The 21,138-nt window shown below is 42.1% G+C and overlaps 1 protein-coding gene across 1 annotated transcript in view; it reads right to left on the bottom strand.

The window, feature by feature from the left end:
• tspan9b (tetraspanin 9b) overlaps positions 1–20,932 on the bottom strand; it is a 141,323-nt gene extending 120,391 nt beyond the window's left edge. Inside the window, exon 1 of the mRNA XM_060903698.1 lies at positions 20,640–20,932. The gene's annotated coding sequence lies outside the window, so the exon portion shown is untranslated. The remainder of the gene's footprint in view (positions 1–20,639) is intronic.
• Positions 20,933–21,138: the final 206 nt, after the last annotated feature.

Raw genomic sequence — 21,138 nt, 5'->3', positions numbered from 1 at the left:
TCACGGTGCGTGTGCAAGAGAAAGAGAATCAAAATAATTTAATGACTGTAATAAAAGTAGTGCAAAGTGTGTCATCTAATGTAACGGTATACTTTTTTTTTTTAATCGTAAATGGACTTGAATAAGAGTGAAAAGTATTACACATTAAATCTACTCCTATAAGTACATTTTATTAGAAAAAGTTGCTTAAGTACATGTAACAGAATAAACGTAACACATTACTACCCACCACTAATTACTGGTACCGACCACTGAATGAGGATCACGATATGGAGTCATCTTATTTCTACATTGTCTATGTTTCGTCACTAGTGAACTTTACTCCCATCTACTGGATTTTAAGATGTATGGCATTGTTGAGTGCAGACTTCCCCCAATGCTGCATCTCGTAATGTTTGCAAAAGAGAAAACGAGACCATCAACGATGGTGTAGCTCGCGCCGGCCCCGTCTAGTTCAGAAGGAACGATCTAAAGTGGGCCACCTTGCGCAATAAATGTTGCAAGCTATATACAAGCTATATATAGAAGCGATATCCACCCTAAGAATACCGACCTATTTGCCAGAAAGAATCCAAAACGGCGAGGAATTGACCGAGAAGAAGCGATTTTTGTCGGGGCTTAATTAGTCCATAACTTCATTAATAATTGTAATTATGCAAATCTGGGTAGAAGTTATATGCACCCTACCTTCATGCCAGAAAGAATCAAAATCGGTGAAGAATTGATGGAGAAGAAGCGATTTTCGTGAAATGTGGACGACGCCGGACAAACAACACATGATGGGATAAGTTCATCACCTGTCAGCTGGATGAGCTAATACATTTGTGCAAATCCTCTCCAACATTTAACGGGTTCTTCTTTGGCCCATGTTACAGCCTTCCACCAAATTTCATGGAAATCAGGTCAGTAGGTTTTGTGGTATCCTGCTCACAAGCAGGCAGACAAACAACCCACCCAGAACCCATTACCCCCCGGTTGGGGGTAACAGCTGGGCAGATTGTCACAGCAGCAGGAGCTGTCCATACTGTAAATAATGGATGGGGTGAAAATACCGGCAAGCTTTTCCTTTTCAGAAAGACAGTGAACAGAAGACATGCTGCACAGTGGGAACAGTGTGAATAAAAGAACGACAATGCTTTCAAAGTCTATGGCCTTATGTAGATACCGTGTCAAATGTTAAGGAGGTTCTGAACCACTGAAATATTTTATCTAAGATCTGTGATGTTATCTGATTCGACACAGACCGCCGTAGATAAATATAATTTTAAAGCATCATGGTGGTTATCACAACTGACTAAACTTTACTGGCTGCTAACTTGAGTCGCTTTACTTGTGTCGGTAAAGTGGTGGGAGACGGATGTAAGTGCAGGAAGAGTTTATTGTAAAAACAACATGCAGACATACGTGTAATCCAAAACGTAAGTCGGAATCAAAACGAGAAGACAGGCAAAGGTCACGCGAGGCACAAGCAGACTAGACAAAGCAGGGACAAGAGCCGAATCCAAAATACAAATGGGAGTCAAAAACCAGGAAGACAAAAGGCTCAGTAAGGTCAGGTCGTAAGCACGGAGAGCATTACTTCCCAAAGTCTGTATGCGTTCCGCAGTGGCGAACCGTTACTGTTAGAGCTGCGACTTGAGCTCAGCCAAAACTTGGCCAGACACCAAAAAAGCAACAGGCCAAAGGATTTTGCAAGGGATTAGCGGCAGGGTGCCAGGTCACTCCGTTGTGTGTAGCTGTCAATATTATTGATTTTTAAAAGTACCTAAGTAAATTACATAAGGGAAATGAATACTTAAGTCTGAGTGAAAAATACTGTAGCGAACGTGCAGCGTGGAAGAAGAGTCTGGAGACAGAAAGCTTCGTTTCTCGGTCGTTAGCCTGTGATACTTGCCCTCCGTAGCACTGGCTTGACTGCTTTATTAGCATAAGCCCAGACGCACGATTGTCCGTTAAAAAAAAAAGTAGGCAACTCCAGCAATACAGCCTGTCAGTTTTTGGGTTTTTTTGGACAGCCAGTCATCCACGGGTAATGCTGATAATTGTCGATTTTGAAATGCCTTTCAACAGTTTTCCCCTTTTCTGTTAGGTCCAGTGCTGGAGTTGATCTTCCCTTTTGTATTGTAAATTGTTTCTCCGTGAAAGCCCAACCTGAAAATGGCAACACTATTAAGCTAGCCACGTCAATCTCCTCTGCCATAGCTGCGGACATAATCTTATTTCACTGCCGCGCTGATTGTGTCGACTCACGGTTAAGCTCACGTTGGCCTTCGAGAAGGCCTAGGGCGATAAATTTTTGGTCCCTCCTACTATGACTCAAAATCTGATTGGTTAATTAAATCATCTGTCACTTCCTACATAAACACACACTACCATGGCGTTCTGTCCTGGCAATAAAGTCCTAACCAATGAGTGAGCAGCTCTAAACTCTTCTCAGCCTACAGACAACAAACAAAAAAAATCTCATTGGATAACTTGATTTTAATGTTTTCAGGACAGTAACAAATGAGGCCAAATTAGAATTAGAAGAGAATAATTATCATGAAATTATGAAAGAATGAAAGAAATTACAAGTAATATTTGAAATGCTGATATGTTTGGGCTTCTCTGAACGCCTAGAAGACCCTGACGGTTCCCCTCTTGCATTCCGAGCCCTTATATGCACGCGCCGTGATTGCCCTCTGATCAGGAACAGGTGCCTTGTAATTAGTCCGTGAGGTGTGTGCTGCTTTGACCGCGAATGCGCATGGACGTGAGTGATAGTTCAAAGCACACCAAGCACAAACACACGTGGATGTGACAACTTGTATTAAACATTGCTCTGTACATATGCAGTCACGTTTGTGTTGAACAGATGAGGTATTTTGTCGATCAGAAAAGCCACGCCCCCTGATAAGTGACATCACAGGGAAGTGATTTAGGTCTTTTCTGAACCCACAACATTTTTGCGAGATGTGGTGGTAAAGAAACAGTTATTTACATTGAAACTCAGGCATACGAATGTTTCAGATGATATTTGTTCGATAGTGGTGTCTTCTGACCTTTTGGGTAAATGTGTACTTTCACTGGACAACGTGCGCTTAACGGAACAATCCACCGTATTTCCATAATGAAATATGCTCTTATCTGAATTGAGACGAGCTGCTCCGTACCTCTCCGAGCTTTGCGCGACCTCCCAGTCAGTCAGATGCGCTGTCACTCCTGTTAGCAAATGTAGCTAGGCTCAGTATGGCCAACAGTATTTTTTGGGGCTGTAGTTAGATGCGACCAAACTCTTCCACGTTTTTCCTGTTTACATAGGTTTATATGACCAGTGACATGAAACAAGTTCAGTTACACAAATTGAAACGTAGCGATTTTCTATGCTATGGAAAGTGCGCACTATAATGACAGGCGTACTAACACCTTCTGCGCGCTTCGGCAGCGCATTGATACGGAGCTCAGATATCAATGCGCTGCCGAAGCGCGCAGAAGGTGTTAGTACGCCTGTCATTATAGTGCGGACTTTCCATAGCATAGAAAATCGCTACGTTTCAATTTGTGTAACTGAACTTGTTTCATGTCACTGGTCATATAAACCTATGTAAACAGGAAAAACACGGAAGAGTTTGGTCGCATCTAACTACAGCCTCAAAAAATACCATTGGCCATACTGAGCCTAGCTACATTGCTAACAGGAGTGACAGCGCGTCCGACTGCGTCTGACTGACTGGGAGGTCGCGCAAAGCTCGGAGAAGTACGGAGCAGCTCGTCTCAATTCAGATAAGAGCATATTTCATTATGGAAATACGGTGGACTGTTCCTTTAATCTCCGACCATGACTGTATTTCATATTAATTGGTGGAAATAGGGCTGCGTACCTAAATGTAACATCAGGTACAGGTACCAGTACAGAGGTTAAGGTACAGGTCCGGACCTGTACCTGAACAATTTGACAAATTCTTCTGAACTTCTTCAATAATGACAGAAACATTATAAACTGTTGACAACTTGTCAGTATCTTTATTCAAAGAAAACCGAACATAACTAGGTTTCCTACTTCACTTCTTAGTCACCCCCTCAGTCTCACTCTATAGTTAACTTGGGACAAAAAGTCATAAGTTGTCTCACAGCGAGAAGTGACTACACTAGAGTACTACAGACTACGCGCAGTCTGCGGCCTTTAACTTGCGCGGCAAAATTACACAAAGCAACAAAGGCTGCCAACGCCAGCAAAGGAAAAATGGCTGACCTGCTTTTGAGTCTTTTTGACCAATCAGAACGCTGGATCAGCCAAGCTCTCACAATGTCTCGTGAGACTGTGGCGAGAGGATCTCAAATCAAAGATGGCTCTGATTTCAAGTTTCGGCGCAGCATTTTACGTCTTTTCCAGTGCTAAATTTTGGTCTTTGTGGTAGGATTTACGCATCTTCGGTCACAAAATAAGCATATACTTGGTGTACAGTACCGGTACTTCATGATCCGGTATTTTGGACCTGTACCGAATCGATTTTCACGGTACAGTACTGGTACACAGTACCGGTACGCAGCCCTAGGTGGAAATCTTAAATCAATCCAGCTACAGATACTTATCAGCTGTGGATGCCAAAAACGAAACCAGATACCGTACTGATGCCTTTATCTTTAACGGACAGGTGGAATTAGCCCTGCTGGCACACACGAGTCGTCCCCGAGTATCAGCGAGTTCCGACATTGGCCTGGTTTTTCAAGAGGAAGAAGTGAGATTGGTGCATCCCGAAATAACTTGAATGGATCTGATCATGTCTAAAAATGTTTCCTCAAAGGTCGAGAGGAAGGATTTGACATGAGGATTTATGGCCTTCTCTTTTATGGACTGTACGCTGTACTGATAATAATTTGTGCCAAAAATCTCTTGAAACTGAACTCATGACTCATGTGTCATTAACCCCCCTCTCCCTCCGCAGTCACTTCCTGATACAATCAGTGTTGTGGACTTAGAGTCTTTGTCGCTATATTTAGTGAATTTTTAGCCCACTGCAGCAACTTTATCGAACCCGAGACCAAATCTAGTGGCTTGTGATCTATTGACTCACTACCCGTGTGTAAAATCTGACTTGCACGGTCATTTACATTTAAAGGAGAAGTGAAAACACTTTTTTTTTTATCATCAAAATTCTATTTCTCTCATTTTATTAAATATCAACGCATTTTTGATCGCTATTTTGTCACTGCTACAGCAAGTTCTGAGTGTTTGAAATATGCTCTGTAATATATCAGTCCATATGTCAAAGCAACGGCCGTAAACGAGATTCGTTGAGACCTGTGCGAGACATCGTAGGACGGAAGTAAAACGTACAGCGGAAATCAAAGTGACCGACATCTGCCAACGTTGTCAAAAGACGCGGGTGCCCTCTTTCGAATGCTGATGTAATCAAGCCGGAAGTTTTCCCTGTGTCCGAAATCGCTCCCTACTCACTATTGAGGTATTTCACCTGACGTCACAGGGTCACGTGACGCCCCGGTGTCCGCCATTTTGAACATCAAGCTACATACTAACGCTGCAGACAGAGAGGGAGAACCAGCTTGAAAAAAAAAAACGTTACAGACACCTAGAATCGATTAATTTGTCAGTAAGCGGTCTATAAATAACCATGGTGTTTGCTTGTTGTGCTGTGGGCTGCCACAACAGACAGGGACAGCGTGCAGGACGCTCCTTTTACCGGTTTCTAGTGATGGGAATTTCGGCTCTTTTTCGGAAGCCGGCTCTTTTGGCTCTTCTTACTATAAGGAGCCGGCTCTTTCGGCTCCCAAACGGCTCCTGAGATTTTATTTTTTATTTAATTGCTGCAATTAACTAGTTAATTAATTACATTATTATTTATAATTTATCAATAGGATGTTTTCCCATTTTATTTTTTAGTTTTTGTAGCCATTGTAAAGCTTTGTAAAGTATAGACCCTTTTCAGTCACGTGACCTTCGTAAACGCGACCACCATTTTGGACATGTAGCGGACTTCGGCTCGAATTGGTTTGAATGCGAGGAAGGCGACAAACGGAGAACATGCAAGAAAAAGGAGCGAGATGCAGAAAACACCTTCGCTATCCAGCGACGTAGGGCATTTACAGGGCGAGCAGAGGGAGAAATAACAACAGTAACGACACATTAGCAACGCCGTACAGAAATAACGGTTTATGGCACAGACCCTTTCGGTTCTCGCTCATCTAGCTGCTACAATGACTGCTTAGACTGCAACAATAATACCTAACACACATTTAAGTATCCGTCGTAAAGACGTGAAACTCGTCGAGTGACGAGTGTGTTCATTGATAAGCTAACACAATCTAAAAGTAGACATACCATCACACTGCCCTGGCGCTGTGTACAGTTTACCTTCTATGGTTTGTGCACTCACTATTTGCCATTACTTTCTCCAACCGTTGTTACAGATTACAGGGAACGGCCTGGATTTAAGAGACAAATACATGTTCCTCTTGTTTTGAACACTTATTTGTAGGCAGTGCTTAATTTGTAAAGTGGGAGGTCCCAGAGCGCAGAGGATGAGCGGCTCCGGTGTGGAAAAAAAGAGGGGGGGGAGGGGGGCGCGGCGCTGCGCTTCGGGGCATGTTTTGTAATAACACTGCAAATTAAGTTCATCTGCAGATATTTTGTGGATGTCGTTTCATGAGAGAAATCACCAACAAGACAGATATCAAAATCAGACATTAACCTAAATAAACTTGCATTTTTTTATTTAATTATTTGTTTTTTTGTTTTTTTTTGTTACATAGTCAAAAGAGGTGTCGGATCACCGGATCCAGTGTAAATAGCTGCCGGAGCCAACGCCCGAGGTTCCGGAGCGCACTCCGGCTTGCTCCCCCTCAAATTAAGCGCTGTTTGTAGGACACTGCCTCTGATCTGTCCTACAGTCTACCAACAGCAAAGGAACACAACGCTAGCTAATGTCGTTAGCTAATAGCTACTACAGAAGAACAAAGAGGTTACAATGGGTTATTTTAGCCTATTTGGTTACACACTCGCCGCCACAGAATGTTAACAGCAGTGTAATGCCTTCTCTGGCTAATTTTATTCGTCTTACCTCCAACAAAGTGGTCACTACACAAGCGTTGGTATGCCGAGGGCTGCCAATCTTTCCTGTTAATGGCCGCTATCCATCTTCTCCGTCGGGATCCGATAAAATGATAAACCCTTGCCTTGTTTGTTGATGGTTACTACACCCAGGTGCACAACAATATAGTGGCATGATAGAAGTCTTGCTGAAAATAAACACTTTCTTTGCTGCCGTTCCTCAATGCTGGCTGTGGTAAACTACTGGTAGTACATGTCCAAAATGGCGGCCGCGTTTGTCGTGACGTCACGTGAAAAGGGTCTATAGCAGTGTAACAATGTTCTAGCTATAGAAATAAAACTTACTTACCAATTAATAAATTATTTTCTCACAAACATAATGCAAAACTGTTATATTACCAATATAAAATACACAGCTGATTTTCCCCTCCTCAGGTGCCTCACAGACTCCTCTCCCCTGCGCTCCACAGCTTTAAGCATTACACCAATTTTCGTATTTTCGCAGCTGTGAATGACATCAACCCCCCCAACCAAAAAAAGTAGGCGTACACCATGCTACTTTTTTTTCCTTTGAATGGTAATAGACCACACAAAGACGCAATCAGACAGCAACTTTTTTTGTGAAAGTCTCGCTCTCTGAGGCACCTAAGGACAAAAAACTAAGGCTACGTTCACACTGCAGGCTGAAGTGACTCAAATCCGATCTTTTCGCCCATATGTGACCTGTATCCGATCTTTTATTGACAATATGAACGACACAGATCCGATTTTTTCAAATCCGACCCAGGCCGTTTGGATATGTGGTCCTAATTCCGATTCCTATCCGCTCTTTTCATATGCGACTTCAGTCTGAACCGCCAGGTCGCATTCATCCGACTTACACGTCATCAACAAGCCACAAACGTCACTATTCTGCGCTGAAGTAGGCGGCGGGTCTCTCAAAAAAGTTACAACAACATGGCGCATAATCACGGGCGCAGATAGAGGGTGGGACTCGTCCCACCCAGATTTAAATTCACCTCGTTCGGTCCCCCCCACTTATAGGGAGGAAAAAACGTCTATGCTGTCTTTCTTTGCATAAGGCAAACCTCACGGAAAAATCAAAAGACTAATTACCATTCGGTTTATTGAGGTGCATAGCAGTACATACATAGTTGCAACAACTCACATAAAACAAAACAGACTGATATTCGGTTGGTTGAGCTGCGCAGACTGCACAGGTTGCGAGCTCGAGCTTGGTTGCTATGGTTACTAACAACAAGTTTGACAGGCATATTGGGGTTGGGGTTGGTTTGCTGGCAGCTTTGTCCCCCCCCCCAGTTTTTTGTCCCTCCCAGTTCAAAAAATGTATCTGCGCCCCTGCGCATGACATCAATGCGAGGGACGCTTCGGGCTGTGAAGGTTCTGAATCTTCTCAATGGAAGGACGCAGAGGTTAGGGAGCTGATTTCCATTTGGGGGGATGCAGCTATTCAAGCTAGATTGGATGGGTCATACCGCAACCGGGCGGTTTTACTTCCGTAAACACTGGCCATGCTCACTGCGTGTGACGTCGTCGTATCCTGCAATGCGCATGCGGAACACTTTTAGGTCGCCTTTCGTTCATACTGAGGATCACATACAAGTCGCATATATTTGTTAATGTGAACGACCTCACAAAAAAATCGGATTTCACAAAAAAATCGGAATTGAGCATTAAGCCTTGCAGTGTGAACGTAGCGTAATTCGGCTCCCCAACTCGGCTCCCACCGAAGAGCCGGCTCCTGTCGTTCACTTCAAAGAGCCGGCTCTTTGAACCGGATCGTTCGCGACCGACATCACTACCGGTTTCCTACTGACCCAGACAAGACGGCCAAATGGATTGCAGCTGTGAAGAGACAGGATTGGGAGCCAACAGAGTACTCCAGACTTTGCAGTGATCATTTCATTTCAGGTTAGTTTATCAGTTAACGCAATTTTGATAAAATATATAGCAAAAAGTAAATGGGTCAGTGTTTGTTAACCCATCTGAGCAGTGAAACAAGGCAGTGTTAATTTGTCTAGGGTTGCATGTAGCAGACAGACATAAAACGCAATAACAAAGGCTAGAAAGAAACGGGACACAGAAATAAATAAACAGGGCTCCATACCAAGGCTGGGTACAGTGTTTGTGATAAAAGACAGATCCAATTTAACACGAATCACAGCTTACTTTCTTGTTAAAATGTGCAAAGGTCTCCACCATCTCATACCGCCTTGCACTGAAGGACTTAAGCGTGCCGTCCAAAATGGCTGCGTCACGTGACTTGGTCACGTGGGTGAAATACCTCAATATAGGACACTGTATAGTGGGGACGCCATTTTGTAGTGCTGTCCGAAACCTTAGTGAGGATTATGTGGGAAATGCGCTCAGTATAATATGTATTTATCACAAAAATACATGCATGTATTTAATATTTTGAAAACCCACCAGCCGCCTGATCTGGCACGTTTTAACTGTGCGACAGTAATGACGTAAATACCAGCGCGACAGACTCGTCCTTATCCTGTCGTCTTTCCAACTCTTCTCTACTCCACATTGGTTCGAAGTCGTATGGAATAATCTCCATCACTGATGAAGCTGGCAAATCTTGAAATTAATCTAAATTGGAATGATATGGCGATCTGGCCATGTGTAAACAGTTTTCAAAATGGCGGCGCTGACACTTCACATTTGAAGTCTCGCACAAGTCTCGTGAAGATCGTGCGGATAAGCGACGCCTGCTGTGGACCAAACGAACTATATTCAACATGGCTAAAAACCGAAAAGGCCGATAAGTGTAATATAATATGCCAATACAAGTCACGATACAAGGTTAATAAAACCAAAAGCGTAATTGAATAACACGTTAATTAAGAAATAAAGCAAGTTTAAAAATGACTTCAGTTCCCCTTTAAGGCATTTGGTAGACGCCATTATCCAGAGTGACTCACAGAAGTGCTTTGAACACCGTCAATAAATACATCATGAGCCTGGTTCACTACATCATGGACTAAAGACCATCCCTCTATCCATCCATCCATTCTTCATTTGTACATGATGTCATCGCCAATTATACATGAGGCTTTGAACTGGAAGTGGGCCATGTTGGAGGAGATACACAAACTCACGTGGCGCACATTGACTATAGAAGATATGCTCGAGAGGTTGTTACGCTCAAGAATTCCTTTTGTTTCTTCGCTATGCCGACTCTTTGTGCTGTAATTGAATTGGGCGCAACTCTATTTGAGACGAGGGTACTTATAAGTTCTTTACAATTCCAGTAATTATAAATAAATCAAGGAGAAAAAACAAGAGCGTTGTCGATGGAGCGTAGACGTCAATGGCTGTCCAACATAAACCAGGATGATCGAAGCGATGAGAATGCAAAATCCACCACACGAGTCTGCAGTGAACATTTTATCAATGGTAAATGCTACGAACCAGTTATTAATGAAAGATAGCAATATATAAGAAATATTGGATGGTTTAATAGCCTGGTCGTGCAGAAACTCGCCGCGATCATCGAGTGTGTGATCCGACAATCAAAGGCTTCTACGATTATTTCATTTCAAAGAGAACTGTAAAGAATTTTTCACGACGCTGCTTTTATTTTGCGTTTTCTTTCCATGAAGGAAACCAGCTGATCTGTACAATTTTACGGATCCAGACTGGGCTCCGACGCAAAATATGGGCTACAACAAAATCAAAGATGGTAGCTACTAAAGCGGTAGCTCGGAATGCTAGGCTTACGGAGCGCAGAAAGAAATGCAAAATGATTGAAGAATCTTCCCAAACGATCACAGTGTCAATCGAACAAGATTCATGTCAATCCACGACCTCGAATACTGCAGCCTCCTCGCCCGGTGAGGGCTCTTTTACCCCTAAATATGTTATACAGGAGTGTGTTAGACACATGTCTTTTGAAGCCGTTAAAACGATTGTTTTTTTTAAAAATAGATTTGAGAAATGATTACAAGCTTCTAAATGTAACTCCTCTTTACCTTCCAGTCTGTACTCTTACCACTGTGTACATATATTATATGTAGATTGTATATTCTCCAACATGGCGGCGGTCAATGACGCAAGCACGTGGTTGCAAACAAAGAATTATCTATATAGATAGTTTTCACTGACGTCACGGCATTCCGGGGAACGCCCTCCAGCCGCCATCTTGTGGGGCAAACAAAACGGACCATCGCCACTACCGGCTACGTTATCTCGGACGAATTTATGAAGTTATATAGTCAGTTTTCTAAAATAAAGATCAATGTCGGCAAAATCAAGCAAACAGAAGTATATAGATACATTAGACGACATCTCACGACAACGGTATGCAGCCAAACTGGCCTTGATTGGGGGAATTGACCCCTACGAAGTGGACAAAGATGCATTTTCAAGTGACTATGCAGGGCTGCCAAAGCCTGAAACTGCCAAAGCCTGCTCCAAAGCCTGAAACTGACTTCATCAAACTTTAAAGGCTGTCTGATATATACAACTTTATATATTCACAGCGCGCCTTTTGTCGGATGCCGCCTTTTTCACGGCTGAATCGCGCAGATCCGATTTTTTTTTTAAGGGGGGGGCGTTGGAGTGTCTGATTATAATTTCAAAGTAAATTCTGTATTAAAATTACTAAATAAGCAAATCCGTTACAGTCCATGAAACAGGAAGTATAAGGATGAGAAAAAAACAGTTTAAATCACAAAGCTGCGCACATTTGCACAGTCCTGCACACCGCTCGGGCTGCGCAAATGTGCGCAGCTTTCCGATTTAAACTGTTTTTTTTCTCATCCTTATACTTTCTGTTTCATGGACTGTAACGGATTTGTTTATTTAGTAATTTTAATACAGAATTTACTTTGAAATTATAATCAGACACTCCAACGCCCCCCCCAAAAAAAAAAAAAAAAAATCGGATCTGCGCGATTCAGGCGGCATCCGCCAAAAGGCGCGCTGTTTGCATCCCAAACACAAATCAAATCATACAGAATAGACCTAAAATGTTTTTCAAAAATGACCCTTGCGTGAGTGAAGTGACAAGTTTCAAATAGAAACGTGACAAACGGGCGATATTAAGTGTACATTACAATGTAAACGTACACTCAGCGGTTCCAGTTAGGCATTCTCCAGAGAGTGTTCACACAATGTTTTGGTTTCCAAAAACAAACTTAAACAATTGCTTGTTTATTTAAACAACTTACCACTTATAAAATGATCGGAGCAGACCTTGCTGTGTTTGGAAGGCTGATAATCCTTGCGGTTGATTCTCACAAGCCATAGATTTCTCCTTTGTATGCTGAGTTTCTTTGTTTGCTCGCCTTCGTGCTCCCGTACAGTGGGAACTCCATAATAAGGTATTAGGCAGAGACCCGTCCACCCGTAAATTTGACGGGTGATTGCCGATTTCAACGGGCAAGTATACACACAGACGGATACTGAAACGGACGATAATGCCGAAAATTTTCGCACATGAATACTCCCACATGTCGTCCGATAAATCCAGTTATGTTCCGCCCACACACGGACTGGCCATCGGGAGTAGCGGGAGTTTTCCCGGTGGGCTGGTGGTTCAGCGTGGGCCGGCGGAGAAAAAAAAAAAAAACAAAACAGTTGCGCGCTGGCCTTTAATATGATAAGCAATGTTAACAGTTTCTTTAACAAACTGTTAACATTGCTTATTACAGTTGCGCGCTGGCCTTTAATATGATAAGCAATGTTAACAGTTTGTTAAAGAAACTGTTAACATTGCTTATCATATTAAAGGCCAGCGCGCAACTGTTTTTTTTTTTTTCTCCGCTGGCCCACACTGAACCACCGGCCCACTGGGAAAACTCCCGCTACTCCCGATGGCCAGTCCGTGTGTGGTTCCGCCATCATTTACAAATCGTAAGAAACACAGTTTAATACGAAAAATACTGAAAACTTGAAATGAAAAATCAGAATATTTCATCGTTTCCGCCATTTTGGCCCGCACTGAATCTTGTAACATGCGGACTGAATAAATCGCGAATTCTGATTGGTCGAAAATTGCCAAACACCCTGCGTTGTAGTTTCCTCTTTCTTGGCGGGAGAACCACATTTTTTTTTGCTGACTCACTCTTCTGGATCAAGATGAATCCCAACAAACGCCCCAAATTGAATGTGACAAAAACTGATTCGTTTTTCCACAAAAAGACAGAAAAGGTATGTGTGATACATTGATTAACAAGGGGGTTTCATTGGGGTATGGTAAAATAGAATACTGTTGGTTTTTTTTTTTTATTAAATACTGTAACTAGATCAAAAGATTATATACAATTCATTGTTGTTTATTTTCTTTTCACTTTTGTTACCAAATCAAACACCATACATACATCTGATACATTCAGGAGTGAAACTGAAAAAAATACAAAGTAAAAATATGCAATATTTCTGATCAAAAATTACACGCCATTTCACCCTGAAAATGTCCTAGAATGCAGGAAATTAAGTCTAAATTTCAAAAATTTTCTGGGGGGGCATGCCCCCAGACCCCCCTAGAGGGACTTCGCGCCTGCAGCGCTCATCTTCGCACCTGCGGCGCTTATCAGGATTATATAAAATATTATTTTTGACTGGTAAATTTCTTTTTCTGCCTAATACCCTACTCCATAAAAGCTCTGCTTGACTTCATCATTTGACCTATTACGACAGCCGTGAATACAACAGGTGTGCACCATTGCTAGCTTTAAATAGCCTGCTTGGGTTCTTTTGAAGACTTTGTACTCGCGCGTTACAATGTGTGCTCAGTCACCCGTACGGTAAGCTTGACCCGCAAGATGGCCGCCACTAGGGAATCCCCGACTCTGTGACGTCATGTGAAAACTATTTATTCCATACCTGTCAGGGTTGCAGGGTAAGTTTTCACCTTTGAACAACCATTCACACCTACATTCAAACCTCTGGGCACTTTAGAGCAGCCAGCTGATCTAATCTGCATGTCTTTGGACTGTAGAAGGAAACCCACGCAGGCACGAGATGAACATGCAAACTCTGCACAAAAAGTTTAACTGTGAGGTTTGAACCCAGAATCTTCTTGCTGTGAGGTGACAGTGATGACCACTACACCACCGTGCCGCCTCTGGCTCAGTTACAAGGACAGCGTAAGATTTTGAGAGAAATAGAGGTCCTCAGCGGGTTTAACGCTAAACATTGTGAAGTCTTGTTCACACCTTCAGATGTACACAAGTCCATGAACAGCAGCTCTCATTTAGCAGATGCTCTTATCCAGAGCGATGTACAACAAAGGTGCCTTGTTCAAGCGCACTTCAGCCATTCCTGGTGGTCTAGGGAATCGAATCAGCAACCGTTTGGTCCCACTGCTGCTTCTCTAACCATTAGGTCATGGCGTACCCAGCTCGTATGCTGCTGCTGCTTCTTCACACACACCTAAAGTCACATCTCAGGTATAATCCAGACTCCTCGGCTTCTTTATACGGTGGTGTAGTGGTTAGCACTGTCGCCACACAGCAAGAAGGTCCTGGATTCAAGCCCAGCAGCCGGCAAGGGCCTTTCTGTGTGGAGTTTGCATGTTCTCCCCGTGTCCGCGTGGGTTTTCTCCGGGTGCTCCGGTTTCCCCCACAGTCCAAAGACATGCAGGTTAGGTTAACTGGTGACTCTAAATTGACCGTAGGTGTGAATGTGAGTGTGAATGGTTGTCTGTGTCTATGTGTCAGCCCTGTGATGACCTGGCGACTTGTCCAGGGTGAACCCCGCCTTTCGCCCGTAGTCAGCTGGGATAGGCTCCAGCTCGCCTGCGACCCTGTAGAACAGGATAAAGTGGCTAGAGATAATGGACGGATGGACTCCTCTTTGTGTTTTATTCATTGTGTCTCATTGGAAGCTGGCCACGATGGCAGAAAGAGATGTGCGCCTTCAAAGACATCCTGACTTTTTGTAAAGCTGTGTCAAGCAATCTAAGGTCACTCTTCTCACTAGACTGATAAACCAGTGCGAGGAGTATTCCTTTGGTTTTTAATGCTGGGATCAGACTACACGGGTTCAGCCTGATTTTGACACGATTTTGTCATGGCCGACAAATTTCCAGAGAGTCTGGCCCAAACATGAACATCGGGAATGATGAACAGGACTTATAGTGTGACATACAGTTGTGCTCAGAAGTTTACATACAGTGATATGAATATCATGGCAATATTTGGGCTTTCAGTAATTTTTTTGAACTGTTCTTATTCTGTGGCAGAATGATTGTACAGCATACATCTTTAATAAAAAAAAAACAGACTTGGGGCATTGTGGCTCAGGCGCCATGCCATGGATCCGGGGACCCGGGTTCGGTTCCGACCCGAGGTCATTTCCCGATCCCTCCCCGTCTCCCTCTTCCACTCATTTCCTGTCCTGTGCAATAGAGGTGAAAAAAGCCCAAAAAAATATCTTTAAAAAACAGACTAGAATTTGGTGCACAAGTTTTAATTTTCTTTGGGTTTTCTGAAATCAACACAGGATCAAAGTTATACATAATACGCTCACTTAGATTATTAATTCAGAGGTGCTGAAACTTCCAAAATGTTTCTTATCTTGCCAAGGCCAAGGTCTCTTAACTTCCTGTTAGTGATCATGATTGACTACAGCTGGTAGCTTCTCATAAAAAGGGTTTGTTTACAGCACTCATTGGATTGACCAACACACAGCAAAATGGGAAAGTCCAAGGAGCTCAGTGCAGATCTGAGAAAGAGGATCGCAGATACGCACAACTCCGGAATGTCTCTTAGATCCATTTCTAAACAACTGCAAATTCCAAGATCAGTTCAAACAATTGTATCCAAGTTATTGTGAGGTGTAGTCACTTTGCCAAGCCACTTTGCTTCAAGAAAACCCAAAAATTGTCACCCTCAGCTGAAAGGAAATTGGTTTGGATGGTCAGGAACAACCTGGGAACCACCATGGCATAGCCCTGCCATGAACTGGAAGCTGATGGATCACTGTCTACAGTTCAGATCATTGTGGACCAAGAGGCTGCTGTCCAAGAAATAACCCCCTGCTGCAAAATTGACACCTTCAAGCTTAAAGTTTGAAGCTGACCACACGGACAAAGAAAAAGCCTTCTGGAGGAAAGCTGTATGGTTAGATGAGACAAAGATTGAGTTGTTTGCCCACAATGACCACCATGTACAGAGGGACACTGTACCAGCTGGTGGTGGTGGTAGGATCATCATGCTCTGGGGCTGTTTTGCTGCCAGTGGAACTGGTTCATTGCACAAAGTGGATGGATTAATTAAGAAGGAGGACGACCTCAGAATTCTTCAGCATAAACCATTAGAAACTCGAACATGACTTGGGACTTGGGCATTACAACAGGACAATGAACCCAAACACGCATCAGAGCTGGTTGTGGAGGATAAAGCAGGCTAACATTAAGCTTAAAACAAGTCCTGACTTCAACCCTATCGAAAATATATGGACCGTGCTTATAAGTCGAGTCCATGCCAAGAAAAAAAAAATTTAATTGAACTCCACCAATTCTACCATGAAGAGTTGTGAAATATCCAACCAGAATTCAGCCTTTTTTTTTCTCGCTTAGTTTGACAAATCCTACCACACCTTCCTTGACTTGATGTTACTTCTGTAGCCATGATTGACAATTTCTTGAGCCTTCTCCCTGACGACACACAAGGACCTGAACGATTACTCATCTCATCTCATTATCTCTAGCCGCTTTATCCTTCTACAGGGTCGCAGGCAAGCTGGAGCCTGTCCCAGCTGACTACGGGCGAAAGGCGGGGTACACCCTGGACAAATCGCCAGGTCATCACAGGGCTGACACATAGACACAGACAACCATTCACACTCACATTCACACCTACGGTCAATTTAGAGTCACCAGTTAACCTAACCTGCATGTCTTTGGACTGTGGGGGAAACCGGAGCACCCGGAGGAAACCCACGCGGACACGGGGAGAACATGCAAACTCCACACAGAAAGGCCCTCGCCGGCCACGGGGCTCGAACCCAGGACCTTCTTGCTGTGAGGCGACAGCGCTAACCACTACACCACCATGCCGCCCTGAACGATTACTGGCTGGGGTCAAACTTGTAGTGTTGCCAGTCTCACGACCAAGATCTTTATATCCAAGGAAAGAATTTATGGCACTATGATTGCCTAATCTGACATGGTGACCATGGTGAAAGAGAACAATATCGTGTAATCTGATCCCGGTAAAACTCACATACGTTACACGTTAATGACATGAACGTAAAATGGAAAGTGGTCATAGAAAACACGCAGTGTCCAATTAGGAGATTGTTTGAGCAAAGATTTTGGGAACCCCTATCGTATTTTGTGACCAAAGACGACTTTGTTTGATAAGAGATATATCATCCTTTATTTTTTTCCATTTTGATTCATCACTATTCTATTCTATTGTAAGTGACATCAGAAAACTTTTCTGTAACAAGTTTTGAGATGCAAATTATGCATAATAATACTTATTATAATACCAACACAAAGGCTGTACAATATAACAAAGCAAAACAAAAGACAATAGACAAAGACAATTAACAGTTATTCCACGAAATCGAGTCATACATGATAGAGGTGTGATGATTAATCAATCCCTGATCTATCGATCCATTTCAATCCATGATTCAAAAACTGATTAACTGCCATTTCTTAATAACATTACAATCTGAGGAAACGGCTACCTGAAAACACTTTGCTATGTTCTTGTAGCCTTCTCCTGCTTTGTGAGCATCAATTATTTTATTATTCAGAATGCGACGGAGTTGCTTAGAGGAGCCCATGGCTGTTGATTTTAGGGACAAGTTTGAGGAGTCAGAGAATTTATACAGCTTTGAAATCTGCATCATCTGACCTTTCCTAACGAAGAATTTGAACAAGCCACAGCTCAATAAGCTAATTAAGGACTGGAACCTTGGTAAAAGTTACCTGAGAACTCAAATGTATTGGGGTGCCCAAACTTTCACATGGTGTTCCTTTTCTTTTTTCAGTCTCCAATTGTACAAAACAAAAATAATACACAAATCTTGCAGAAAACGCTGAAAAGAAATGTCTCGTCTTTACCTTTATGCCTTTTGGTGATCAGTTCATCTCCTGCTCACTTAACTATTCACAGTAAAAGACATTTTCAGTAAGGGTGCCCAAACTTTTGCATGCCACTATATTGTATGGAGTTGTGTGATAAACAAAAATAAAACGAATATTTTAGATTCGGTGGCACAGTGGTGTAGTGGTTAGCTCTGTCGCCTCACAGCAAGAAAAAAAGCACAGTTGTTTAAAATGTGTAAAACAAGATGTTTTTTTTAAAAAAAGCACAGATGTTTAAAATGTGTAAAAAAAAGATGTTTTAAAAAAAGCACAGATGTTTAAAATGTATAAAACAAGGTTAAAAGAAGCACAGATGTTTAAAATGTGTAAAAAAGAGGTTTTTAAAAAGCACAGATGTTTAAAATGTGTAAAATGTTTTAAAAAAGCACAGATGTTTAAAATGTGTAAAATAGGTTTTAAAAAAGCACAGATGTTTAAAATGTGTAAAATGTTTTAAAAAAAGGAGATGTTTAAAACGTGTAAAACAAGGTTTAAAAAAGGCACGGATGTTTAAAATGTGTAAAAAAAAAGATGTTTTAAAAAAGCACAGATGTTTAAAACGTGTAAAAAAGAGGTTTTAAAAAGCACAGATGTTTAAAATGTGTAAAAAAAGATGTTTTAAAAAAAGCACAGATGTTTAAAATGTATAAAACAAGGTTAAAAGAAGCACAGATGTTTAAAATGTGTAAAAAAGAGGTTTTTAAAAAGCACAGATGTTTAAAATGTGTAAAATGTTTTAAAAAAGCACAGATGTTTAAAATGTGTAAAATAGGTTTTAAAAAAGCACAGATGTTTAAAATGTGTAAAATGTTTTAAAAAAAGGAGATGTTTAAAACGTGTAAAACAAGGTTTAAAAAAGGCACGGATGTTTAAAATGTGTAAAAAAAAAGATGTTTTAAAAAAGCACAGATGTTTAAAACGTGTAAAAAAGAGGTTTTAAAAAGCACAGATGTTTAAAATGTGTAAAAAAAAGTTTTAATACAGGTCATATGTTTTAAATGTGTAAAAAAAAGATTTTTCAAAAAGCACAGATGTTTAAAATGTGTAAAAGAAAAAAAATTAAAATGTGTACAACAACCTTTTTTTTTTTTAAATACGAATGGAACATTAAGTAGAGCAACAACAAAAATTGTAGGGGGCGCTGTTGTTTCTTTACTCTCTGAGGGGGGGCCTCTCCCTGCATTCATGTGCTATGGGAAGATGATATTTTCCAGTTGGGAAGTGGTATTTACCAGTGTGTTGTGTTCACATGCTTTTGTTGTGGTTGACAAATTAAAGATGGTGGACCAGATTCAAGTTAGCAATAGTTAGTTAGCTATCGTTAGCAATAGCGTCTGCTCTGGATAGGTAAAAACAAACCATAACAACGCATTTTTAAAGGAAACGGATTTCTAATGTATTATATTACACTTGTTAATGATGCAACATTGCATAGACACCAAAAACTACCCACTAGTACTAGTAAAAAAAAAACTTTAGTAGCGTACAATGCTTAGCATTCAAGTGTCTTGTACCGCTCGCCGCCATGTTGAAAAGGTTAAAGTTCATCTCATCTCGGCAACTCGTGTATCAAAATTTTCTACGAGTTGCCCAGTGGAAAATACCACGAGAGGGGGCGTTCATGTGTGCTTTCCATGTCGGCGTTTGGTATTTACCATAATTCCCATAGCACATGAACGCAGCATCTCCCACACTTAGAAAAGCCCTGGATTAGAGCATGCGTCTGCTCCTTTCCTGTGTAAAAAAGTTGGACAGAGTGTTTCTGAGCTGCAGTGCAGACTGTCAGTGTGTGGATGCAATCTGAAACTCAGCGCATCATGCATGAGGAACGCAGGGTTAGTGTTCAGAAGCGCGTGGGCAGCTGGAACACGGCAAACAAAACCATGCAGTTCTACACCACCGTTCAGAAGTTTGGGGTCACCCAGACAATTTAGTGTTTTCCATGAAAAAAAAGTCACACTTTTATTTACCACCATAAGTTGTAAAACGAATAGAAAACATATAGTCAAGACATTTTTCTGAGCATTTAATCGACCCCACAAATGTGATGCTCCAGAAACTCAATCTGCTCAAAGGAAGGTCAGTTTTATAGCTTCTCTAAAGAGCTCAACTGTTTTCAGCTGTGCTAACATGATTGTACAAGGGTTTTCTAATCATCCATTAGCCTTCTGAGGCAATGAGCAAACACATTGTACCATTAGAACACTGGAGTGAGAGTTGCTGGAAATGGGCCTCTATACACCTATTGCACCAAAAACCAGACATTTGCAGCTAGAATAGTCATTTACCACATTAGCAATGTATAGAGTGGATTTCTGATTAGTTTAAAGTGATCTGCATTGAAAAGAACAGTGCTTTTCTTTCAAAAATAAGGACATTTCAAAGTGACCCCAAACTTTTGAACGGTAGTGTGTATAAACACAGCCCGATCCAGCGGTTACTAACATCCCAGCGCGCGCTCTGCAACATCAGCCAGAACACCAGCGCGCGCGCAACATTCACTCCTCTCACCTGAACGCAGCTTCCGGGGAGAGCGGGGAAAAGCCCGAGTTTCTGCTCCTTTACCCCGACAGCGCTGCCCAAACACTCCTGCGGGACTGACGGAGTGTTTAACTCTTTCTCTGTTTGTGCTCTGATGTAGAAACTCCGTGCCTCATGTCCCAACACGCACAAAACAAAAGTTGCGGTAAACCGAAGCTGGAAACAAACTCCTGTAAAGTTCTAACGTTCAGCTGGTGTCCATTTCTCTTCCTCGCACAACAAGAGCGGAAACACGGGAGGCTGGGAGAGATGGAAAGAGGCGGTGACGATCCTCGGAAAGGGAGGAGAGAAAGGAGAAATCCAGCCACATCCGGGCACTTCCGGTCGCGTGAGCCATCCCAAACCCCACAGCTGCGCAGGGCAGAGGTTCAAAACATTCACCACGAAATAAGGAAACTGACAAGTGTAGACACAAATATACCACCATTATACAAGTTTACATATCACATAAATGTCTATATTTGTGTTT

The sequence above is a fragment of the Neoarius graeffei genome, chromosome 21 (assembly GCF_027579695.1).
Source record: "Neoarius graeffei isolate fNeoGra1 chromosome 21, fNeoGra1.pri, whole genome shotgun sequence".
Taxonomy (NCBI): Eukaryota; Metazoa; Chordata; class Actinopteri; order Siluriformes; family Ariidae; genus Neoarius; species Neoarius graeffei.
The sequence above is the reverse complement of the archived record's forward strand: the minus strand, read 5'-3'. Positions and strand labels throughout refer to the sequence as shown.